Genomic DNA, 22,865 nt, shown 5'->3' with positions numbered 1-22,865 from the left:
CCCGCCATACACAATAGTATTAACTCCAAGATCTATATGCGAGGTGCAAAAGTGTAGTATGCGTACAACCGAGCACATATATTCAATAAGTAACAAGCCTAACCTTAGGTTGAAAGCGGTGACGAGCTCCAAAAAACGGTCAGAGTCCAACACGAATAGCCAACAACAACTCGTAATAATATAATGAAGGCATTAAAAGTAATAGCTCAAAAGATATTATGCTCAGCTTGTTCGCAGTTACGGAAAAGTAGACATGTTTTTCAGGTATAACAGTAAAGTCCAAATCTTTCACCGGAATCACCAAATTATGAGTATATCAGAAAACTGTGATTTTTCCTAAACTTTCAACAACAGATAAGACATTTCATTACCAGATAGCATGAGGAAAGTACATCTCTATGTCTACATGTCAATATGTTTGTCAAGCCATCGATTATCATATACCGACTAGCATGAGGAATATACATCTCTATACTTACATGCCAAATGTACATATCAAATCATGAATATCACAATACTTTTTAGCATGAGAAAAATGCATCTCTATGCCTACATGCCAATATGCATGTCAAATGAATGATCTCACGGTGATATTCCCAGGTACTCTCGCCCTCAACATACTCAAGTTGTCTATCTCAATTGCCCACTTCATCACACACACACAATCACTCAATACTGTATGGGTGCCTGGCTCATAAGCCCCTCACCAAAGCATATGTATATATATCACTATGCCTGCGGCCACTACTGGTACGTCAGACTCCAGAGGGGCGGATCCTGCCCAACCGCAAATCAATACCCAATAAGGCCTGCTACGGTGTGTAGCCCGATCCACAATAATAATAGTAATAAAGCCAATATAGCATGTTGCGGTGTGCAGCCCAATCCACAAAATTACTCTTAACACGGATCTAAGGCCCACCTTAGTCATCAACCTCTCAAGTCTCAAGGGCTCACAATCTCATACCACTCAGCCAATAACTCCACATATGGTAAAGCAATGACAACATGTGATTCAATGATGAATGATAAACAGAGACTAAGATATGATATGCAAATGATGAATCATTACTGAGTGTATAATTACAGTTTAAATCAGATAATCCACAACAACAGAAATAGTCTCATCAAATCTTAATCAAGTACCACATAGACTAAGTATGATTTCTAGTATGAATCCTAGCTTAGTTAATCTAACACATACGAAATATACGGATAAAACAAGACATGATAGCAAGATAGTCCAAAAGTCAACCCAGGTCGTGATTTCCCTAGTGCACGCCCACACGCATGTCACCTAGCATGTGTGTCACCCCAACACACCACAAATAACATGGTCCCCAGGGATAATTACCCTCAATTCTAAGTTTAGAAATGTTACTTACCTCGAACAAGTAGAAAACAAATATCGAGCAAGCCAAACAATACTCTAAAAATTCCATCCCGCAAATAGCAACCTCCGAACGGCTCAAAACTAGCCAAAAGCAACTCAAAAACATCAAATAATGTCATGGGAAAACAATCAAACGATAAAGATCGAATCTTTAATCAATTACTCAAAGTCAAATCTAGGTCCGCACCTTCGAACCTGACAAAACTTACAAAATCCAACAACCCATTCAATTACAATTCCCACCATAGTAATTTAACTCAAATCTAACTCCAAATCGATGTTCAAAAGGCAAAAATTCACTTTAAAAAAGTTTAGACAACCCCCCCCCCCCCAATTTCTCTTTAAAATTCATAATCCAAATGCAAAAATCGAAGATAGAATCATTAAATACAATCAAAATCAAGTAGAAAACACTTACCCTAATCCATGTGGTAATAATCGCCTCCATATTTGCCTAAATCCGAGCTCCCCAACTCAAAATGTGATAAAATGAGCAAAACTTTTGAATTAGAGTACTTTATACACTGCTCTACATATACGCTTCGCGAACGCAAAAGGACCATCGCTTTCGTGGTGAACAAAAAAATGCAATGCCAAAAAATGCCTTACGCATTAGCTACATAACCCACGTGAACATGATTCCCATAGACTCCACACTATGGGAATGCGATACCCACAGACTCCACACTATGCGAATGCGACCCGCATCTCGCGGACGCGAAGGAGGATTCTCCAGCTCCCAACTTACCAGTTAACGCAACCTCACCAATGCAAAAATGAATCTCAAGTTCCATACCCTCCGCGAACGCGTCTTAATACTCGCAAACGCTAAGAGATAAAATTGCCCAGTCCAAATTTCCTTTATGCGATCGCGAGCCTAGATTCGTGATTGCAATGCTCTTCAGTGACACCAGCAATCAGCAATAAAAAATCCGTCTGAAACTCATCTGACACTCACCCAAGCCCCTCGGGACCCCGTCCGAACATACCAACTAGTCCCAAAACATAACACAAACCTACTCGAGGACTCAAATCACATATAACAACTTCAAAACCACAAACCGTACCTCAAATCAAACTTAATGAACATTTAAACTTCCAACTTCCAAAACTCATGCCGAACCATATCAAATTAACTCGGAATGACCTCAAATTTTGCACACAAGTTACAAATCACATGACGAGCATATTCTAGCTCCCGAAATAACAATACAAGCTCGATATCATCAAAGTCAACTCGCGGTCAAACTTATAAAATTCTAAACCTTCAAATTTCCAACTTTCGCCAAATAGTGTGGAAAGCTTTTAAAAACATCCAAATGCAAATCCCGGGATACGCCCAAGTATAAAATCACTATACGGACCTATCGGAACTATCGAAACTCCGATCTGAGGTCAAATAAATAAAAGTCAATCTTGGTCAACTCTTTCAACTTAAAGCTTCCTATTTAAGAATCATTCTTCCAAACAAATTCCGAACACCTCAAATACTAAAACCGACGATATACGTAAGTCATAATACACCATATGAACTTACTCACGACCTAAAGCCACATAATGAAGTGCAAATGCTTGAAACGACCGTTGGGTTCGTTACATTCTCCCCTACTTAAACATACGTTCATCCTCGAATATGTAAAGAGTCATTCTAAAGCCATCAAATCACTGTGTAGACACACCATTCACATACCCGTGGGTGATCTCACGTCATTCCAATCCATGTAATCTTGACAACACAACTTAACCGAAGATCCTTTCTTCAACCTTAGCTCATAAACCTTGGAATCAAATCTCCAACATCCGGAATCCATTACAAGACCATATTCTCACATCTATATATTGTATAAGTCTGAACAAGTTGTACCAAGCCATAACCATAACATAATAGGTAATCACATGATGTACCACATGATTCAGATACTCATAGCAATAACTTCTGGCCACAATAGTTGCTCAATGACAAATCTAGTACCAGTAACAAACCTCACATCAAATAACACCTTATTCAAAACTTTCATACACTTCCAATGATGGAAGAAACACGCAAAAATTTATAACCACTCATCAGATCAACAGTCATGGAGCTCTCTTGCACGACCAAAATCATAGCCCAAATTCTAAGCCGACTTCCGATATTATTCTTCCAAACATACCGTAATCAAATCCAATAGCACCCTTTCTAGGTCCAAGGAACTCATCTCATCAAACACATGTATTCTACTAGCATGCCACACCAATACAAACTAAAGCCACAAACTGTGCAATCTGTGCACCAATAAGCAACAATTCAAATGTACTCAAACATGTAAAATGACTGAAATGAGAGAACCGTCCTGCAAGATCAACAAATAGTAGAACCGTCCCGCAAGATCAACAATGCTATGAACCCATCACACATAGTAGAACCAAGACATACGAATCTATCACATAGGATCATATCCCAACATAACCCCACTGCAATGCATGACCCCATCCAAACACTGGTCCATGTGAAATACCTCAAGCCATAATGCTTAAAATTAAACACCACACACAATTCAACATCAAGTGCACGAAGTGCGTGACCATAACCATGGAGAAGCGAATAACACAATATACCACAACCCAAAGACCATAACAAAGGCGCAACCAACCTTTCAACACCCCACGAGCCGTCTCACTCAAATTCTGCCACTAGGCCCAGACCGAACCGCATCATGTGAGTAAATAGTCAGCAGTCTCACAACCCATCATAGCATAAAAGAGTAACACATAGAACATATCAGAACATGAGCAAGCTCAACTCTAACCGAATGACACATCCCTAAATAATAGAAGTGTTGAGTCAACTAATCTGACCTAGTGTAGAATACGCATCCTCATTGGGCCTACCAATGGGGACCCAAATAACCTCCGGTCATCCATAGATAGATAAATAACCCTGCAAAAGTCCACCATGAACTAACCATAACACATACTATTAGATGTTTAACTTTGGCCATACCTTCATACTCTGCAACCAAGGGGAAATTTGCCTCTGAAAACTCCCAGTCTCTAAATCCGTAGAATACCAAAATCACCATATTCGATCCCAACTCGACCACTCAAGTGACTGCCACATCCTTCATACACAATTATTTCATGAGAAATACTTCCAAAATTCTTCCGTTTCACATAGAAAAGTCTGAACATCTACAGTCGACCGACAAGGCGAGTACCGCAATATGAATGAAGCATACATAAGTCAAAACATAGTGCGCCTTCTGAAATGCGCGCCCTTCTCAAGTAATACCAAGTAGTAATTGCATTCATCTTAACATCTGAGACCGTCCATGCTATTTAAAATTTATGAACTTCCCTCTAAAACTGAACTGCAACCTTGTACATGCAAACCTAAATCCCACACGACGCGCCGCATATCTCAAAACTAGATATGAAAACACGAGATCCCAATTATCAATCTCTGAGTCACAAGCAGAATAAATACCCAACTAGCTAAAAGTCTTCCACTTGGTCCCGTCCATGAGTAAATATCGCATCGCACTACGAACTCGTGCCTATAGAAAATATCCACCCCAAGACGTGGTAGAAATTATGGAGAATTCTTTGAAACCCATTAGCATAACACCAAGCCATCATAACCGAATCCCTAAAATGTCACGGCCCCATTTCCCTCCGTAAGATGTTGTGATGGTACCTAGTCTCTACGACTAGTTAAGCCTAATAAATAATATTAACTTTGCATAAACAAATATCAAAATACTAAAACAAAGCAGAATAACTGATATAACCTTCCGAAACAAAACAGAATCTCATCAATACACTCCCCAAAATAGGTGGAACGGAATCATAAGCTCTATAGATTAAAACTAAAATATCTAATACATCACTGTCTGAAATAAATACAACAGGAAGTAAAATAGGGAAGGTGACTCCAAGGCCTGCGGGCACCGAGCAGGCATACCTTGAAGTCTCCGTAAGACAACTACAAATGATCTCTAACGACCGGCACAAGCAGACGTACCTGGATCTCCACAAAAATGTGTAGAAGCGTAGTATGAGTACACCACAATGGTACCTAGTAAGTATCAAGCCTAACCACGGTAGAGTAGTGACGAGGCTAAGTCAAGACACCTACTAGGATATAAATACGCAATATGAAAATGTAATAAGGATAAATAATGGATAGTGAAGAAATAACTGATACGAAACAAGATAATAACATGTACTAATACCGGAAATTAAATATGGGAATGCATAAAAGAAGCAACTAAAGAGAACTACAATCATCATATATGGACAACAATTACTAGAACAAAGAAGAACAAAACAACAAGAACATGTTTGCCCAAAAGCTCTTTGCAACATGAGATAAACAACAAAATAACACAATGACGTACCGCCTCATGTACAATAAGAATCACCACCAAGGTACCGCCTCATATAAATCAAGAATCAAAACCGAGCTACTGCCTCGTATTCATAATACACAATATTAATCACAATCTTTCCTTATACCGCCGCGTGAGTCTTACATTTGAAATAGGTTTTGAAAACAGTTTTCCCGAAATAGCTACACGCACTTTAGCCCACCTTATGACGCCGCGTGGCTTTATGTAGTTCCCCTACTAGTAACACGCACATAAGTCCCACCTTATACCGCTACATGCACATCAACCCCAAGCCTTATACCGCCACATGTGTGTCAAATATCACATTACAATAACAACTCGCACCACAAGTGCTCATATATCACAATTTGCCAACAATCCACAATATCAATAACTCCACAACAATAGCCCACGGTTCTACCACAACGAGTACAAGAATATCAACAACAATGAATGTAAAATGCTCAAAAGGAAGATGTTTCAACAATAACAATTTTGCCTCAACGTGATGACAACTTATACAACTTCAACACCAATAACTCAACAATGAGAGACAATGCATAACCACGATGTTAAATAAGAATAACTCACAATGGATGAGATAACGTGTAGCAATGATTTCAAATAATGGGAATCAACAATAAAAGAGATAACATAAACGATAACTTCAAATAATGGTAACCAGCAATGAAAGAGGTAACATGAATAATAACTTCAATTAATGATAATCAACAATAAAAGAGATAACATGTACAATGACTTCAAATAATGATAACCAACAATGAAGATATAGCATGTAACAATAAAATAGGCAACAAGTTCAACTACAGCATGAGAGTAATTTACCAATAAGGAGGTAGAACAAGTGTTAACGAACTCATTTAAGGCATGTAAGGATAGACTAACACAATTAAGGATAGATCGACTAAGAGAATTTAGAACATGATATGGAATTTCAATTAAAGCATGGAAATAGTCTAAGTAGCCTAAATCGGTCAAATACCACATACAACCCGTGTACCCACTCGTCACATTGTGTACACGGATTTCACATAGCACAAAAGACACAATTAATACCAAAGCCTAAGGAGTAGTTCCCCCACACAAAGTTAGGCAAGACACTTACCTCAACTAGGCCAAATCAACATTCAAAAATAGCTTTTCCCTTAAATTTCACCTCTACATGACTCAAATTTAAGTAAAATCAACTTAATATCATCAAACAATACTAGGGAATTCAATTGCAATAGATAAAAATGTAAGATCTATTTTCCCAAAAAGTCAACAAAATTCAACCTGGGGCCCGCCCGGTCAAAACCCGTATCCAATGGTAGATTCCGTCTACCCATCACCCCACGAGTTCATATATGTGGTTAGTTTCAACATCCGAGTCCAAATCGACTCTCAAAACTCAATTTCTTATTTTTCAAAAAATTTATAAAGTTTCACAATTCTTCACTTTGATTCACATGATTTTGATATAAAACTCTAAGATATGTTGATGGAATATGATTATAAATAGATTAGAATCACTTACCCAAGGTTTGTAGGTGAAAATTCCCTCTCCAAATCTCCTCTTACCGAGTCTAGGGTTTAAAAATGAGAGAATGAGAGATAAAATCCGACTTTCAGCCCTCATGTTCAGCTGCAGTTATCGCAATTGTAATATGGGGTCGCAATTGTGAACCCTCTCAATTGCGAAGATAATCTCTCAATTGCGGCACTGACAGGCATGGGAAGCTCTTCGCAAATGCGAAGATGGGTTCGCAATTGCTTACCCTGCTGCCCTCGCAATAGCAACAAACAACATCGCAAAAGCAAACCTAGCTCAACCCAGAAGTTCTTCGCAAATACGACCAAGGCATTGCAAATGCAATGCCTGTAGGTTCCCTGCTATGGTCGGAAATGTGACCCTGGTGTTCGTAATTGCGACACCAGAGGGCCCAAACACCAGTCTTCATAGAATTCAGTCCAACACACTCCGGAACATGTCCGAAACTAATTTGATCCCTCAAGACTCCAAACCAAACATCAGCACAAGTCTAAAAATATCATATGAACTCGCTCGCGCGATTAAATCATAAAAATAACATCTAAAATTACGAATCGAACACTAAAACACATGAATTTCAAAGTAAAGTTCAAGAATTTCTAAATTTACAACTAAATGTCTGAATCCTATCAAATCAACTCCAAACGACGGAAAATTTTGCATACAAGTTCTAAATACCATAACGGACCTATTCCAAGTCCCAAAATAAAATTCTAAGCTCTCTAGCTAAAAGTCAACCTACGGTCAAACGTGTCAACTTCAAATTGTAAATTATGGCAAATCAACAAAAAGCAACCTACAGACTTCCAAAATCAATTCTGGGAATACACCCAAGTCCAAAATCACGATACGAAGCTATCGGAGCTTCCCAAAATCAAGGGACCTAATCAACCCGAAAGCTTCCCATAATGAAACTGACCAACCCTGCAAGTCATAAAATCATAAACACACATGTGTGAAGCAATGAAAGGGGTAACATGGCGAAATTACACAAAACGATCGATCGGGTCGTTACATTCTGACCCTCTAAAAAAACATCTGTCCTCGAACGTAAAAGATGAGGATAGCGACTATGCATGTTGTGCTTGGTATCCCAGGTCACCTCCTCGACTGGATGACCCCTCCATTGAACCTTTATTGAACCAATACTCTTTGATCTTAACTTCCGGACCTGTTGGTTCAAGGTAGCCATAGGCTCTTCCATATAAATCACATACCCATCCACTTGGAATGTGCTGAAGTCTAAAACATGAAACGGATCACCTTAATACTTTTGTAGCATAGAGACATGGAACACCGGGTGAACCGTAGATAAACTAGGTGGCAAAGTATGCTTGTAGGCCACCTCTCCAATCCTATCAAGGATCTCAAAAGATCTGATATACCTAGGGCTTAACTTGCCCTTCTTTTCGAACCTCATCACACCCTTCATGGGTGAAACCTGAAGCAAAACTCGCTCTCCAACCATGAATGCAACATCGCGAACCTTCCGATCTGTATGACTCTTCTGTCTAGATTGGGTTGTAGAAGCCAATCCTGGACCGTCTTGAGCTTCTGCAAAGCATCTCGAACTAGATCCGTGCCAAATAACTTAGCCTCTCCCGACTCAAACCACCAAACTGGAGAACGACATTGTCTCCCATATAGAGCCTCATACGGAGCCATATGAATACTCGATTGATAGTTGTTGTTGTAGGCAAACTCTGCAAGTGGCAAGAACTGATCCCAAGTACTCCCGAAATCGATAACACAGGCACGAAGCATATCCTCTAATATCTGAATAGTGCGCTCGAACTATTCGTCCGTTTGAGGGTGAAATATTGTACTCAACTCAACCTGTGTGCCTAGATCACACTGTACAACTCTCCAGAAATACGATATGAACTGTGTACCCAGGTCAGAGATGATGGATACCAGTACGCCATGAAGTCGTAAAATCACGCTGATATAAATCTGAGCCAGCTGCTCTGAAGAATAGGCAGTCCCTACAGGAATGAAATGAGCAGACTTGCTCAACCTGTCCACAATCACCCATACCGCTACAAATTTCTTCTGAGTCCGTGGGAGCCCAACAATTAAATCCATGGTGACGCGCTCCCCTTTCCACTCGAAAATCTCAATTCACTGAACCAAACCACCCGGCCGTTGATGCTCATACTTCACCTGCTGACAATTAACGCACCAAGTTACATACTCCACTATATCTTTCTATATCCTCCTCCACCAATACTGCTGCCTCAAGTCCTGATACATCTTAGAGGCACCCAGATGAATGGAGTACCGCGAGCTGTGGCCCTCTTGAATAATCAACTCATGCAAACCATACACATTGGGCACACATAACCGGCCATGCATCCGCAACACACCGTCAACTCCAATAGTCACCTCCTTAGCATCGCCGTGCTGAACCATGTCCTTAAGGACAAGCAAATTTGGGTCATCATATTGACGCTCTCTGATACAGTCGTATAAATAAGACCGAGAAACCACGCAAGAAAGAAATCGAGTGGGCTCCGAAATATCCAATCGAAAAAACTGGTTGGATAAGGCCTGAACATCCAAGGTTAATGGCCTCTCCGCTGCAGGCCGATATGCTAAGCTACCCAAACTCTTTGCCTTTCGTCTCAAGGAATCGGCCACCATATTGGCCTTCCCGAGATGATATAAAATGGTAATATAATAGTTCTTAAGTAGTTCTAACCACCTCCGCTACCCCAAGTTAAGATATTTCTGTTTGAACAAATGTTGTAGACTCCGGTGGTCGGTAAAGACCTCACAAGGGACACCATACAAATAATGCCGCCAGATCTTCAAGGCATGAACAATGGCTGCCAACTCCAAGTCATGGACTGAATAATTCTTTTCATAGGTCTTCAACTGTCGAGATGCGTAGGCAATCACCCTATCGTCTTGCATTAACACCGCACCAAGGCCAACACGTGACACACATGTAGGTAACACCATAATTGGGGTTGTAGTCAAAGAAGTCTTGAGCTTTTGAAAGCTCACCTCACACTCCTCGGTCCATATGAAAGGATCACCCTTCTGGGTCAATATGGTCATAGGTGCAGCTATGGATGAGAAACCCTCTACGAAACGACGATAATATCTGGCCAAACAAAGGACCGGATCTCAGTAGCTGAAGACAGTCTGGGCTAATTTTCCACTGCTTCAATATTCTTCAAATCTACCTTGATACCCTCACTCGATACCACATGACCAAATAATGCCACCAAATCAATCCAGAATTCACACTTTGAGAATTTTACATATAACTTTTTAACTCTCAAGGTCTAGAGAACGATCCTCTAGTGTTTGTCATGATCTTCCCGACTGCGGGAGTACACCAAGATGTCGTCAATAAACACAATGACGAAAGAATCAAGATAAGGCTGGAATACATTATTCATCATGTGCATGAATGTTGCTAGGGCATTGGTCAGCCCGAATGACATCACAAGGAACTCGTAGTGACCATACCGAATCATGAAGGCAGTTTTTGGAATATCCGGATCCAGAATCTTCAGTTGATGATAACCTAACCGCAAATCAATCTTTGAGAACACTCTGGAACCTTGTAGCTGATCAAAAAGTCATCAATGTGTGGCAATGGATACTTGTTCTTCACTGTAACCTTGTTCAACTGCCGATAATCAATAAACATGCGCATAGAAGCATCATTTTTCATCACAAACAAGACCAGAGCACCCCCAAGGCAACACACTAGACCGAATGAAATCCTTATCAAGAAACTCTTGCAACTGCTCATTTAACTCCTTCAGCTCCGCTGGGGAAATACCATATGGTGGAATAGAAATGGGTTGAGTGCCTGGCAACAGGTCAATACCAAAATCGATATCCCTATCGGGCGGCATACCCGGAACATCCACTGGAAATACATCTGAAAAGTCTCTCACTACCGGAACTGACTCAATGGTAGGAGTATCAGCACTTATATCCCTCACGAAGGATAGATAAACATGACACCCCTTATCAACCATCTGCTGAGCCTTTAGAAATGATACAACCCTGCTAGGAACATAATCTAATGCACCCATCCACTCTAACCATGGTAAACCTGGTATAGCCAGGATCACAGTCTTGGTGTGACAATCTAGAATAGCATGATAGGGATACAACTAGTCCATGCTCAAGATAACATCAATGTCTACCATACTAAGTAACAATAAATCAAGTCTGATCTCAAAACCACCAATAACAACTAAACACGGCCAATACACACGGTCCACAACAATAGAATCTCTCACAGGTGTGGATACATAAATAGGAGAGCTCAAAGAATCACGAGATATATCCAAATATGGATCAAAGTAAGAGGACATATATGAATAGGTGGATCCCGTATCAAATATGACCGATGCATCTCTATGGAAAACTGGAACCATACCTGTAATGACTGAGTCTGAAGCAACTGCCTTCGTCCTAGCAGGAAAAGCATAGAATATGGCATGGCCTCCCCTCAAAGGTGACCTCTACCCGCCCGTCCCCCCACCCCTAGATGGTTGTACGGGTGGAGCGGCAACTGGGGCAGAAACCATGGCCTGGGAAGTCTGTGGACCTGACTAAATTTGTGGAGCCTGAGTATCCTAGGAGGTGCACCCCTCTTGAGTCTGGGGAAGTCTCTAACAATGTGTCGGGTATCACCACACTTAAAGAAAACTCGTGGTGGGTGTGGCGGCTAGTATTGGCTCGGGCCTGGTCGGCTGGACTGACCGCTGACGGGACCCCGTCCAGGAGGTGCACTAGAAAGTGGCTGAGCAAAGTGTGAAACCTGAGACCTCAGAATATCCAGAGCACCACTAGAAGATGGAAGTTCTAAATGAACTGGACGACTCACATAGCCTCTACCATTATGGGTCGTAGTTGTAGCATGACCACCACTAAATTATCTCATACCTCGAGGTCTCTTTGCCTCCCTATCATCTATCTCATGGCCTCGCATACCCCTACAACCTCTTTGCAATCTCAACCACCTGTTGATATGGCGTATCTGTCTCCAACTGTCTAAGCATGATGAATCTAATACCATAGTTGATCCCCTCGATAAATGGAAGGACTCTCTCTCTCTGACTGTAGAAAATAAGGCAGGTACATGTCTAGACAAATCACTGAATCGGACAACATACTCTGATACTGTCATAGTTCCCTGACGCAACTGCTCAAACTTTGTGTGCCATGCATCCCGAAGGGTCTAAGGAACAAACTCTCTCAAGAACAACTCTAAAAACCGAGTCCATGTAAGTGAAGCTGCATCAGCAGGGCTACCCTTCTCATACACTCGCCACCACTGATATTCTGTTCCGGACAACTGGAAAGTAGTGAAAGTAACACAGCTCGTCTCCATAATACCCATATTGTAGAGAATACAGTGGCACTCCTCAATAAACCCATGTGCATCCTCTGAAGCTAAACAACTAAAAGTATGAGGGTGATACTTCTTGAACCTCTCGAGACTAAGTTGTTGCTCCTCAGATTTTGTTGCCCTAACCGCGGGCCGAACTGGAGCAACAAGTTGTACCAGTATAACCTCTAGGACCTGATCAACATGGACCCGCTACTATGGGGTTTGGGCCGCAGGAGTCTGTGGGTTGGTGCAAGTGGAATCAACCTCATTTGAGCTAAGGTACCGAACATGCTCAAGAACTGTACGAGGGTCTCCTGAAGTACTATGGTGTCAACAGGCGCCTCGGGTGCCTATCCCCTAATTGGAGCTAATGGTGGCTCATCTGTCGCAACTCAGGCAGGTGCTCTAGCTACACCACGTGCCTCACCTCGACCTCTACACCAGCCCCAGCCTCTCGCAGCTCTAGCAGGGGGCGCAAGTGTCTGATCATCGGATCCAGCAGTATGTGTCCTCACCATCTGTGAGAGAATAGAAAGTCAAAGGTTCAGTTTTTGAAATCAACCAATTCGCATGATAAGGAATCAAAGAAGTGAAGTTTTCCTAACAGTTTCGTAGCCTCTCATAGATAAGTACAAACGTCTTTGTACCGATCTGCAAGACTCTACTAAACCTGCTTATGACTCGTAACACCTATAAACCTAAAGCTCTAATACCAACTTGTCACCACCCCAATTTCCCTCCGTAAGATTTTGTGATGTCACTTAGTCTCTACGACTAGGTAAGCCTAACAAATAATAATAAATTTGTAGAAACAAATATCAAAATACTAAAATAGAGATGAATAATTGATTTAACCTTCCGAAACAAAACAGAATTTCATCAATACACTCCACAAAACCAGTGGAATTAATTCATAAGCTCTATAGAATAAAACTAGAATATCTAATATATCACTATCTGAAAGAAATACAAAAGGAAGTAACCAAATCTAACCAAAATCGGAAATAGCTTTTCCCTTAAAATCCGCCTCCACACGGCTTAAATCTAACCAAAATCGATTTAATATCATCAAACAATTCTAAGAAATTCAATTGCAATAGAAAAAGCTAAGATCTTTGTACTTTTTCCAAAAAGTCAACAAAAGTCAACCCAGGTATAATGGTAGATTCCGTCTACCCATGACCCCACCAGTTTATATATGTGATTAGTTTCAAAATCCGAGTCCAAATTGACCCTCAAAACTCAAATTCTTATTTTTTCAAAAACTTGACAAAGTTTCACAATTTTTCACTTTGATTCACCTGATTTTGATGTTAAAATCTAAGATATATTGATGGAATATGATTAGAAATAGATTAGAATCACTTACCCAAGGTTTGTAGGTAAACACCCCCTCTCTAAATCGCCTCACACCAAGTCTAGGGTTAAAAAATGAGAAAATGAGAGATAAAATCCTCACTTTCAGCCCTTATGTTCAGCTGCAGTTATCGCAATTGCGATATGGGTTTGCAATTGCGAACCCTCGCAATTGTGAAGATAATCTCGCAATTGCGGCACTAACAGGCATGGGAAGATCTTCACAAATGCGAAGATGGGTTCGCAATTGCGAACCTTGCTGCCCTCACAATTGCGACAAACACCATCGCAAATACGAATCTAGCCCAACCTAGAATTTCTTCGCAAATGCGACCAAGGCATCGCATTTGCAATACCTTTAGGTTCCCTGCTATGGTCGCAAATGTGACCCTGGTGTTCACAATTGCGACACCAGAGGGCACTAGACACCAGTCTTTGCAGAATTCAGTCCAACACACTCTGGAACATGTCCGAAACTTATCCGAGCCCTCGGGGATCCAAACCAAACATCCACACAAGTCTAAAAAGATCATATGAACTAGCTCGCGCGATCAAAACATTTTAATAACATTTAAAACTACGAATCGAACACTAAAACGCATGAATCTCAAAGTAAAGTTACAACTAAACGTCTGAATCCTATCAAGTCAACTACAAACGACGCCAAATTGTGCATACAAGTTCTAAATACCATAGCGGACCTATTCTAAGTCCCAAAATCAAATTTCGAGCTCTCTAGCTAAACGTCAACCTACAGTCAAACCTTTTAACTTCAAATTACCAAATTTTGGCAAATTAACACAAAGCAACCTACTAACTTCCAAAATCAATTTCGGGCATACGCCTAAGTTCAAAACCACGATACGAAGCTATCGGAGCCATAAAAACATAGTTCTGTTGTCGTTTTCACAAAAGTCAAAGTTTGATCAATATTTTCTAATTTAAACCTCTAAGTCAAGAATAAAGGTTCCAGATCAGCCCGAAAACTTCCCGGAACTAAACTAACCAACCCCGCAAGTCATAAAATCATAAACACACATATGTGAAGCAATGAAAGGAGTAACATGGTGAAATTACATAAAATGATGCCACAAAATGCCTTACGAAATCATGACATTAGCCACGCGAATGCGATGCCCACAGACTCCACACTACGCGAATGCGACCTGCGTCTCGTGGACACGAAGGAGGATTCTCCAGCTCCCAACTTACCAGCGGGAACGCGACCTCACAAATACGAACATGAAGCTCAATTTCCACAAACTCCGTGAACGCGTCTTAATACTCACAAACGCAAAGAGATAAAACAACTCAGTCAAAATTTCCTCTACGCGATCGCGAGCCTAGCTCCGTGATCGTGATGCTCTACAGTGACACCATTAATTAGCAATATATAATCCATCTGAAACTCATCTGAAGCTCACCCGAGCCCCTCAGGACCCCGTATGAACATACCAATAAGTTCCAAAATATAACATGGACCTACTTGAGGCCTCAAATCATACATAACAACATCAAAACTACGAATCGCGCATCAAATCAAACTTAATAAACTTTTGAACTTCCAACTTTCAAAATTCATGCCGAACCATATCATATCAACTCGGAATGACCTCAAATTTGGCGCACGAGTTCCAAATCACATTTAGAGACTATTCCAACTCCCATAACAATAACCTGAATCTGATATCATCAAAGTCAACTTCCGACCAAACTTATGAACATTCCAAACCTTCGAATTTCCAATTGTCGACAAACAGTGTTGAAACCTTCTAGAAACATCCAAATACAAATTCGGGCATACGCCCAAGTCTAAAATTACTATTTGGACCTATTGGAACCATTAAAACTCCGATCCAAGGTCAAATACATAAAAGTCAATCTTGGTCAACTCTTTCAACTTAAAGCTTCTTATTTAAGAATCATTTTTCCAAACAAATTTTGAACACCTCGAATACCGAATCCGACGATATACACAAGTCATAATACACCATGTGAAGCTACTCACGACCTCAAGCCACCTAATTAAGTGTAAATGCTCGAAATGACCAATCGAGTCGTTACAAATTCGAGCTGATCGGAGTTGTTGTTTTTTTAAAGAAAGGTGATTTTGGATGGCTGATTTGGCCCGTTTAAAATAAGTATCTTGCATAATATTGTGTGAGGGAATAACCCTATGGCTTGGACCATATTTTTCTAGTTGTACAATATGTGATGGTACGTATATGTGAGGTGACGAGCGTATATGCGGGTGCTATAATGACGGATTAGACTCTAGGCTTTAACTATGCCTTGATTTGATTGTATGCTTTATGATACATTTGTAATTCTTGTGTTGCTACGCGAGCTTATCTTTTTATGCTAGAGATCATGTCTTAGGATTATAATTTTCTAATTGGCCAAGATGGGCATTTGTGGAATCATTGCTAAATTGATTTAGCGATAGTCATGCTTTATATGTTGAACCATCTTCTGCATTTTATTATTATCATGTCCTTGTGCTCTTTGCTGACAAATTTTTGGTGTATGTCTTTCTGATGATAATTTGACAAATCGCATTGTTATGATTATGGCACATGTGAACATGTTAGATAGATCGATTGGGTGTTTGCATGAGATTTTTGCCATGCAATTTTGGTTGATATTGATTTTATGTCGGGGTATGGAGCATAAGAGTGGATATTATTATTGTGTCAGGGTATGAAGCATAAAAGTGGATATTGTTGTTATATCGGGGTATGGAGAATAAGGGTGGATATTGTGATTGTGTCGAGATATAGGGCATAAGGATGGATATTGTTATTGTAATAAAATGTGGAGCATAAGGGTGGAATTCATGATCATGCACATATATTCTTGAAACTGCGTCGTGTATTTCAGCATGTTTTTAAGTCGTATTTAACATGATATCATATGCCTCTATTTGTATTTGATGATTTATTTGTCAAAAATGAATTTTCTTATGTTGAGTTGTTATCACATACTTTAAAGAGATTGTTGGCATTGTACTTTGTTATAAATCACATGACTTGAACCTCGTTACTACTTTACCGAGGTTTGTTTTGTTACTTACTGGGTGACAATTGTGGTTTACTCATACTACACTTCTGCATATTTTGTATAGATTCGGGTGTTAGATGCAGCAGACTTCGAGAGTGCGTGCATACGTTGTTTGCGAGGGTTTAAGGTAGTGATGCATGGCCGTCGCAATCCCTTGGAGTCCCATCATCTATGTTGATACTATTATTTTCACATTCAGACAATATTGTATTTTGAGATTTCCTTATGTATACGGTTTAGAGCTCATGACTTTGTACTACCTAGTTTTTAGAAGTTGAATTTTGTATTGCCTTTTTGGCTTATGTTATCACTATTTCCGCTGTTTTTGTTAATTCACTCTTATCATATCATATTTTGATGATTTAATGTTGTTGACATGATTGTCTTGCCTAGTCTTAAAGGATAGGTGTCATCGCGACCTCTTTGGTTGGATTTGGATCGTGACATTCATGAAAATTAATATAACCTTAAAAGTGAATTTAAACAAAGTTAGATCCTGGATAGCAATCTTACACTTATCTTGTCATGACCTTTCCTTCTAATATTTATAGTTAACCTACATAGCTAATTCTCGTTTCCAGTGACCAATTTGACTTGGTCATAATTTTAGTTTGTTAGTTGTAGTATTAATCATCTCAATTCAAAGGCTTATTCCTCCTAAATAGTGTTAAGTCTTTAATTACTGGAATATTATATGCAGTCCTTAATATGGTTTGATCAATTCACCTACATATGAGAAAACTAATATAAAAGAAAGTATAAATACTATTGAGAGAAAAAGAATTCCTTGAACAAGACTCTCTTAAAGATTGCATTGTGAATGATATTGTATTATTGTATGGGAAGAGGGCTTCAATTTATAAAAAAATCACTTATGGTAAATATTTTGCCCTTCCTTCAAGTAAAGAATAATTCAAACATGATCAGAAAATAAGGGCAAATCCTAACAAAAAATATTAGGTGATTTCTTCATATTTGTTTAAATCTTGATGGATAAAATTATCCGATATTTATACTTGTGGGAGATAGCAAGTACATCGTAAAACTAGTCGAGGTGAGCAAAAGTTATTTTGACAGATAAAATTATCCGCTATTTATACTGGAAAAAAGTAGCAAATACATCACGAAATTAGTCAATGTACGCACAAACTATCCATGATACGGTTATAAAAGAATTAGGGGGACTAAAGAAGAGCTTCTTGCATCTAAATTAACTTAGCCGTTCAAATAAATTTTGAAGTAAAGTCAAATCATTTCAGAGAAAAATCATATAATATTATAAATAAATAAATCAGTCTTTAAGTAAGTTAAGATTATTCCATCTGATTATTGTTGGTCATAATCAATATCTAGTACTGATTTGCTATCATATATTTCTCTCCAATGATTGCTAAATCAACTCTGCACTAATTACATCTACTAAGATAGAAATGAATATAATAAAAATGAAACACCTCTTGAAAATAATCAGTAGAGATTCTTTTTGGGAAATTAAGCAAATTTGTTACCAACTAATCAGTTAGAGCTCGAGCAACACAAAATAAGCAATCCGGACAACCCCAGTATTTCAATTGAAAGCTACATCAGAACCAAAGCTCATCTGCATTCTCCAGCTTCAGGTAACTAAAAAAGCTCATCTACATTCTTCTACTACAATGAGCTAACTAGGATAGAAACTGAGATTCTGTAGCCTCACGCCAAGCCTCTTTTGCATATTACCTCTTGTTTACCCATAAAACGGTACAGTTGAATTTGTTACGTGATTAATAGACAAGCGAACTGATTTGATCCAAAAATGGTAAATACACAAGATTGAAAATAAGACTTAGCGATTAATATTGAAGAAGATGACAAGCCTGACTCTGAGAATAGTGTCTCCGGGGACAGAAATAAGAACAGTATAAAAGAGCAAATAAAGTTATTTAATTGAGCCTCAAAATAAAATATAGCATAAGTTTTGCCAAGAAAATCTTGTCCTACAATGGCTGTTAAGCCTGCTATTTATAGCTATACCTAGGAAAAATAGATCCTAGAATCAAGCCATGCTTAAATGATAATAAAGGAGTCATTGATGAACATGTAACGACAGGCCATGAATGCAAATATTCTCTGCAACGGTTTCCCATTTAATGTCAAGGAATATACTTCATTGAATGTTATCCGATGTAAAATATTCGATTTGTTCCCGTTGACCATACTCCCTTCGGGGTTTACCCGATGTCAATTGCAGTTGTTGTTCCCGGTACTGGTTGCTACTTGATTCGCCTTTTATCTGTCTTTGGTTCCACATATCGCGCTATCATTCGGTCATTCATTATAAACTAATTCTACCTTATACAGATAGTCCTCCTACTTTCTGGTGACATATCTTTGTGTCACCTAGAGGTTGGTGAACATTCCTTTCTTGGAGGAAAATCTTTTGAACAATCTTTGACGCTTGGAAGGACGCACGTCTTCTCGTATTTAATACCCCGAACATGTGTTTCCCTACGATTCAGCAATATTTTTGCCGGTTCTCGAGGTAATCATGACCATGATTTTTGTTGTTTATATCTTTACTTATACTCATCATTTTACGTCTTTCACTTCCAAAACTTTCATAAGTTTATCATCTTCTCTGCATTCAACCTCCTCCTACTTAGAAAACTTTCATCTTTTCTAACTTTCTCTAAAAAGATTTACTGCCCATTTTATATCATGGCTTCTTCTACTGAATCTTTTAGAAACTTTGGTCTTATCTTCGGTGGAGGACCAAAGAGAAATAAGGATAAAGTAACTGACGTCGATTCCAAGCCTCCCACTGTAAGCACCATCATAACCAAATATTTGAGCACCGCCAATGACTTCCAAGAGAAGTTTCCATGCGCGTCCCCACGAACTTGGGCCGTTAGCAGGTACCCTTCTCTATTTGCCCTTCCAGTATTCCTATTGTGAAAGAGGACTGCAACTGCCCAAACCTTCACCAAGGAAGGTTTTACATATGTCTATACGTATCCTTTCACCTTGGGTCTGTTTTTCTTGAGCGAACGACTCGACCCCATGATTTTGGAGTTTTTCCACCTGTACCAAGTCTGCCAGGCACAAGTAGGCCCATCTATATGGCGAACGGTATCTTGCCTACGCCAGTTGTACTCGGGGACTGAAAAAACCCTAACCCTAGCACTTATGATGAATCTCTACTCCCCCAAAATCTTCTATGGGGGAGTAATAAATTTAAGCAATTGTGGCCACCATGCCCTTCTTACCAACGTCGATTATGACAGTGACCGTTGATGGATGGAGCGGTTTGTAATTATCGCTAGCAGGGATATCATCCCGGCCACATCTCTATCTTTTCCTGAATCATGAAACCGTTCTCGTAAGTTTGTAATTTATTCACCTCCTTCCTTCATAAGAAGATCGTTTTATGTTAATGTTGACCTTTTTATTTTTGTTATTCCAGTTGCACGGTGGGAACCACATAGGTTCAAGGCCTGGGCCAGTAGGTTCAGAAAATTCTGGATATTACAATGCCAGAAACTCGTCGATGGAAGGAAATGGCCCCCAAATATGGGTGGAAGACCAAGAACCAAGGTAAACCGAGTCTTTTTTTCCTTTTGTCTCTATATGAACATAGGTAACATTTGCTAACTCCGTGTTTTTCTTGATTCAGGACTCCCGTAGGGCTCTGTCACCTGCCCCGAGGTTGATGTTTTGGCTGACCCGGCGGAGGCCGCGAGGGTGATATGAAGTGTCCTTGCTCGAAGCAGTGCCGGCGGATCTACTTCCGGTAGAGGTGCTTCCTCTCGGATTCCCCAGCTAGAGAACAAGCAACCAAAAAGGAGGCGTTCTTCCTCGGCTGGGACTCAAAATAAGTAAATAAAGAAGGCCAAGACCGAACCGACCACGGTCATAGTGGTCATTGAAGATGAAGGGGAAGCTAGTGATGAAGAGACTTTCCTTCAAATGTAAAAAAGATCTTCATTAGCTCAACCGGATGCTCAACCGGTAGAGCTTCAAACCCCTACTGAAGGTGAGGTCCAAGTGCTTTGGGGTGAAATGGAGATAGTAGAGGATGTTGATTCTCGATTTCTGACCCTTGTTGCTATTTCTGGTCGTAGGAGCTCGGTCCCTGTGCCTCTTCTACCTTCGGACACTGAGTAACCAATAATTAGCATTGCTCCTGTTGCAGCTGCTTCTCAACCTTCAATGCCAACAACTTCATGCCCCTTTACACCAGCTTCACCTTCACCACTGGCACCTATTGTATCTCTTCCATCGGTAACAGACGCTCGAGAGAGTAATGCTTCTCCTCCCCGGTCTCCCGACCATGGGGATTTGGGGCATAATTACTCACCCCCTTCCCGATATCCACGAGGGAGGAGGAGTGCTACTCTTTCGGTTTGGAAAGAGTGCCATATTTTGTCCAGGTCGGTGGAGCTTGCCAACTACCTGAAGCTATTGGATTCAGAGAAAGATAAGAATAAAATACGCTCCCTTTCGGGGGAGTGTTTGTTGAATAATGCAATGCATAATGCGGCAGCAGTACTATACTTGCGTTCTTATCATTTGTTTTCTATTTTTCAGCTCTAACGGGGTTTCTAACCTTGATATTCCTTTTACGTGCCAACTTCCTTGCTTCTGAAGGCCTGCAGAAACTGATCCTTGATAAGCAAGGACTCGCCTCTGAGCAGGATCAACTGTTGGTCAAAAAGGACCAACTTGTTATGCGCCTCCTGGTGTTGGAGGCAAAGGTTGCTGAGGCGGGTGATCTTGAGGCCCGTTTGTAGAAAAGTGAGCAAGAAATGATGGCCCACAACCAAGAAGCCACTCAATTATATGCACAACTTCAATATTCTAAGGCTAAGTCTGTTGAGCTTCATGATACTGTGCTTGTTGCTGCCGAGCGCTAGTCTGCCTCCGAGGAACAAGTGAATAACTTGAAGGCAACCTTGAGTTCCAAAATCGAGGAAGACAATGTCGCAGAGGAGAAGAGGGCCAAAATGAAGAGAGGTTCAAGAAGATAATGGAGAAAAACTGGATTCATCCATCTACAACTCGTGATCTTGATACTAGCCTTGGTGCCATGAGATCCGAGAGAGATGGCCTTCAGGCCGAGGTTGACAGACTTAAGGCAAAGCTTCAGTTCTAAAAGGATTCCCTCGTATTTGAAAAGACGTACTATGTATTATATGAGGAGAAAACACTTGGAAGAGGCCAAAGCAGGCATCGTCAATATTGATGATTGTATTGCCAAGGCCCGAGAACTAGATCTAACTTCCTGAGAAAGTCTCCCTACTCAGCCTGCTGCAACTGACTCTTTGAGCGCCGGTTCTGAGTATTCGGGAAAAGAGGATAAAATTTAAGATAATGATGATGAAGGTCCAGGCTTCGAACTGGCAGCGAGTCTGCCCTCTTCCACTGGGAGGGATATAGATGTCTCTCTACCCTCGGGCTCCGGCGGCGATAATGCTTAGGTTTTTCCATTTTGCTATTTTTTTGTACTTTTGTAATTATGCCAAACTTTTCATCGAGTTTGGAAATTTTGACAAATAAATAAGAATTTTGCTTAAGTGTTGTGCAAGATACATTTTCTTTGCATTGAATTAGTTAAAGCTTTGGGCACATTTTCACTCGATAGCTTCTGATTCCGCGCACAAATTCTTCTGGAATCAACCATTTACTATGAGGGTTTCATAAGAGAGAGCCCTCTTATGTTTACGGTGCTCTTGAAGAGGAAATATCCTGTTCATTCCGACATAAGCATTTGAAATTTTTTTTTTACTTTCA

This window comes from Nicotiana tabacum, chromosome 17 (genome assembly GCF_000715075.1).
Source record: "Nicotiana tabacum cultivar K326 chromosome 17, ASM71507v2, whole genome shotgun sequence".
In the NCBI taxonomy this organism is placed as follows: Eukaryota; Viridiplantae; Streptophyta; class Magnoliopsida; order Solanales; family Solanaceae; genus Nicotiana; species Nicotiana tabacum.
Note: the sequence above shows the minus strand (reverse complement) of the source record.